Genomic DNA, 5,272 nt, shown 5'->3' with positions numbered 1-5,272 from the left:
GTGTGTGTGTGTGTGTGTGTGTGTGTGTGCTGCCCACCCATCAGTCACTCACATCCTTCATCCAGTGATCTAGTATGTGTGTGTGTGTGTGTGTGTGTGTTGCCCACCCATCAGTCACTCACATCCTTCATCCAGTGATCTAGTGTGAGTGTGTGTGTCTCTGTGTGTGTGTGCTGCCCACCCATCAGTCACTCACATCCTTCATCCAGTGATCTAGTGTGAGTGCTGCCCACCTCTTAGTCACTTACATCCTTCATCCAGTGACCGAGTGTGTGCTGCCCACCACTAAGTAAGTGCTGGCAGTCACTCAGCTGACATCAGGACCGTGACTGTACTCAGATATATGCATTCCATTTAATTAATGGCTGGAGAGGGGCTGGTGGTGATTTTACTGTGGGATTTGTTATTAATGTTGTTAGTCTTACTGAGACTCACCTATAAACTGAACTTTATAATGGGAAAACATATTGCCTGCAGGACTGGATAGTACTCACAGTTTCCGGGACCTATCAGGGTCTTGGGACAAATATGCAGGTGAGCAGAGATCTACCACATTTGTCAAATCTGAAAACATGCAGAAAAATGTAAGCCCGCCTTACTGAGGAAACCTGACACAGGAATGAGGAAGCCTTGTCTCCCCCCTCCCTGCCCCCTTCCCCTGTTTTTCCCTCCCCACCCCTCCCCTGCCCTGTCCTCTCATGCAGAAGGGTGTGAGGGGAAGGGAGCCAGGGTAGCTAGGGTGGGGGCAGACGCTCTATGCAGCTACCATTCTCCCGCTCCCACTGCTGTGTGCCAGAGGGTGGGTGGGAACTGTGCCAAGAGGGTAGATGTCCTTGATGGTGTCACTACTGGTTACATAAGACTCCAGTGTGGCAGTGACACAGGTGTCTCTCTGAAAGAAGCTACAGAATCTCCACAGCTGTGGAGAGCGAGCAGGGCCGAGCTTCAGGGACCTGACAAGGATTTCACAATTCCTCCGCAGCAGAGCTCTGGTTTCCAGGGAGTGCCAGGCAGGGACTGCCTTCGGGTCTAGCCTGGTAAGGACAGCAGGGAACCTGGCTGGGGACCTGGCTGCTGGCAACAGAAACCATGAGGTATAGATGTACAGTTTGAAGTTCGCAAGTATACCATGAAACATACCAAGACAGCAATGGTTATGTCACCTACTATGTTTAAAATGTCTGAAATAGTTCTTAGATTAAAGGGTTAAGAAAAAAATCTGTGGTGATCTTACCTATGAGAGTGGAGCAGAATAGGCCTAGAGATGAAGTACAAGATCTTCTGAGCTCGGAGGGGGGATGGGGTGGGGCCTGTACTAGCATCCTTTCAGAGTTAGAACCTGGTTCACAGCCTGCAGCTACTGCTTAGCCCAGAGTAGAACCGCCCACCTACAATGAGGGGAGGGATGGGGGGGCGGTTTTTTCCCCCCAGGGCCCCCTGGGGAGTCCCAGTGTATGCTGGGTGTGGCCATGGGTCTGGACAGATGGGCTAGGTCGGCAGCTGGCAGGGCCCTCCACCCTCTCCAGGGGAACAACCCTACCACAGCTATCCCGTTCTGTCCAGGAATTGAGCTACCCGCTTTTCCCATCAGCCTCAGTTTCCCCAGCTTTGTGATCTCAGTCTAAGCCGGAGTGGTGGGGAGTGGGAGGCAGGAATGGGAAGATGCACACACGCCTGCTGAATGCCCAGGCCCATCCTACCTGGATATGCCCACAGTGTACACACTACCCACCCGTCAGTCTCCTTGCTGGACGACCTCTCAGAGGACCAGATACCTGCCTCATGTCAGTCACCCTTACAGCAGGTCTGGAAGGTTCTCTGTTGTTTTACTGATGTGCATTCCAATAGGCTAAGCCACTTGTTCAAGGGTACACAGGAAGGAAGAGGAGTGTCTTGTCTGTTCACCCCCAACCCCTCACGCCAACTCCCCCAGACCTGTGCAATTCTGAGTGACATTGTAGGATGCCAGGGAGGCCCTCAGAGCCTCCAAGGAAGAAGTCTGGTAAGTTACCTCCATCTGGAGGTGCTACAAGGATTATGGAGAGGTTCTTCTGGAAATGCGAAAGGAAAGGACAGCCAGGAACTAAGGCGGGCAATTCAGTTTTTTAAATGACAGAGTGGTTAAGTACTGGGAACACATCAAAGTATTAGCATGTCTGTGAAGTAAAATGTCCCTTCCTGAGGAGCAGTAGCCACTTCTTCTCAGTGAATCACTGTTCTGTTTGGCTAGGTAACTTCCTGGACGTTTTTCTACTTTGTGTGTGTGTGTGTGTGTGTGTGTGTGTGTGTGTGTGATGCTGAGGGTGTTGTGTGCTGAAACTTTTCCAGGGGAGACCCAACATACATACACACACACACACACACACACACACACACACACACACACACATCTACTCATCCCAGATAAGGAACCCCTGATGGACAGAAGTAAGGATACCACCAAAGTCCAACTTGGTGAGCCAGAGTTATAGTGGGGCTACTTACAAGATAGTGAGGGGTTACTTACAGGAGCACAAATGACTCAGACAGCTGAATCACCAAAGCCCACCCCAGCAAGGGTGACAGCTCACAAAGCTGGGAACCAGGACTTCACTGCGTAGCCTAGAGGCACTGGACAGGGTGGAGGGCGGCCTTTCCAGGAAGAGCTGTAAACCTTCCAGGCAGCTCGGCAGGTTTCTGCTTCTTCCTGGCAGCTATTCTGCTCTCCCGCTTTTCCTTATAGCTCTGTGTTGCTCCTCTGAGAGGGATTTTCAGCTTTTCTTGCTGACTCTGGCAGAAAGGGGCCTAGTGAATCTGGTCAGTTTCAGGGACTTCCTGAGATATATTTTGGGTTGTTTACCTTCCTGCTTAAGAAACTTCCCTACAGGACAGAATATTTCAATGTTAGCAGAAACTGTTATACAGCAGAAGGTTGGACTCTGGACTTCCCACATGATAGATAGGCACTTCACTTGAGAACTAGATCCCTAGTCCAACACAATCATATTTTTTTTTACTTTTTAATTTAAATGACATTTTGGCTCATACACAAAGACACAGAAATTGAACATATAGTATATGCCCTGATGGTTTGTTGGCTTCTTTGAGACAGGTTATCAAAATTTCAGGCTGGCTTCAAACTTGCTTTGTAGCAGATTGTAGCTGTTGGCCTGGAACTTCTGCCTTTGTTCTTCCAGGATGGGATTGTGTTACCACAACAGGTTTGTTGAAATAATAATAATAATAATAATAATAATAATAATAATAATAATAATAATAATAATTTTAAAATCCATCATAATTAGGCCCACTGAGGCATACCTGTGATCCCAACCACTCAGAAGGCTGAGGCAGGGGATTCAAAAAGTTCTAGGACAATCTGAACTATTCAGTGAGATTTTGTTTAAAAAAAAAAAAAAAAGGAATGGCTGAGATAAAGAGTAGAGCATCGTCCCTTGAATACACCGGGGTTTGGGCTTAAACTCCAGAGTTGAACAGGACAGTCGCCACAGCCTGCTGTGTACGGAACAATGGTGTTTCACGCTTTCTTTCACTTTGGATCCTGGTCACTTCCAGGGCTGCACAGTCATGCAGGGCATTTGTTTCTACATGGTCCATTATAGTGACCCCTTGAGAGCCAGTATTAAGGTCGGGGGTAGGCGTGGCTCACAGACACCTCACTGAGCTTCCACACTTGTAAGATTGCTTTCTGGCTGCACTTGCCCATCTGTGTACCCTTCTTCATGTTCTCCTTTGGAAGGAGGGTAAGTTGTTGCATTCTTCATCCTAATTGTTGATGTTTCTCGTATCAGTCTCACTGTGTAGCCCTGGCTGTCCTGGAACTCATTATGTAGACCAGGCTGACCTTGAACTCACAGAGATCTGCCTGCCTCTGCCTCCTGAGTGTTGGGATTCAATGACCCGATCATTCTGTACTTTTTATTCTGGGTCTTTACATATTTTGGAAACTTGTCTCCAGTTCTGCAAACATAATTTTAAACATTAATAACTAATTGTGAACATAAATCTTTCTATCATTGAAGTTATTTAACTCCATTATGGGACATTTGAGAGATAGAGGGAAAATTCACATCCCATAGACGTTACCTTTTGTTAACTAGCGTTCCGGAAAGATTCTTCTGATGAGTGCCATGGTGACTGCGGCTCAGTCAGTGTTGTGATTCTCATTTAAAACGCCTCAAAACTGTCCCTACCAGCCAGGTCTAGAACTTCCCAGACCAGTATGGTGTGCATGCCCATAATAGTAACAACAACAACAACAACAACAACAACAACAACAATAATAATAATAATAATAATAATAATAATAATAAACCCCAAACAATTCCAAACTTCATCTGGAAAAACAAGCAAGTCAACAGAATCAGTCTGAGGTTTAAGGTAAAATAGAAAGTGTAACTTGTGTATTACATGTGAGTATGGGGAGGGGTTATGTATTACATGTGAGTGTATGGGGAGGGGTTGTGTGTTACATGTGAGTGTATGGAGAGGAGTTGTGTGTTACATGTATGAAGAGGGGTTGTGTATTACATGTGAGTGTATGGAGAGGGGTTGTGTATTGTGAGTGTATGGTAGAGAGACAAGGATCAGGAATTCCAAGGCCATACTGGGCTACATGAGACCCCATCTAAAATATGTATTAATCTTCAGAACATTCCCATCTTCCCCACCAAAGCTTGCCCCGAGCCAGCATTAACCTCTTCCCAGATGCTGGTGCCCACCAAGTTGTGCTGTCTCTGTGAACCCTTGGCTCTGGAGACCCTCAGGCCTATGGGGCCACCCGACTGCACTGTGGCTGGCTGGCTTTTCCTGGCATAGTGTCTGTTCAGCAGCATGTATTATCAGTGCCTTCCTTCTGAAAGTTGAGTGGCCACCTTCTTTGGATAGCTCAGCGTATCATCGTCCCTCCTTTCAGTGGACCCCTGGGTGGCTGCCACCTTTTAGCTACAGTGAAGTGCTTCTGTGGATGTGGCATGGAGACCCCTGCCTGAGCCCCTGCTTTCTTTCCTTCGGGCTGTCGACTCTTGCTGACCCCCTTTTTAAAAAACATTTATTTTATACATGTGTTTGCCTGCACACATGTTCACACATGTCTGAATCTCTACAGTGCCTGAGGAGGCTGGAAGAAAGCATCAGACAGCTGTGAGCCACCATGTTGTAGCTCACCACAGGCCTCTCTGCAAGAGTAGTCACTGCTCTTAACTTCTGAGCCATCATGGCTCCAGCATGCCCAACCTCTGTCTTAAAAGTAGTAGTAGTAATTATTACTGCT

Source organism: Mus pahari, chromosome 2 (assembly GCF_900095145.1).
Source record: "Mus pahari chromosome 2, PAHARI_EIJ_v1.1, whole genome shotgun sequence".
Classification (NCBI taxonomy): Eukaryota; Metazoa; Chordata; class Mammalia; order Rodentia; family Muridae; genus Mus; species Mus pahari.
This window is presented reverse-complemented; position numbering follows the sequence as displayed.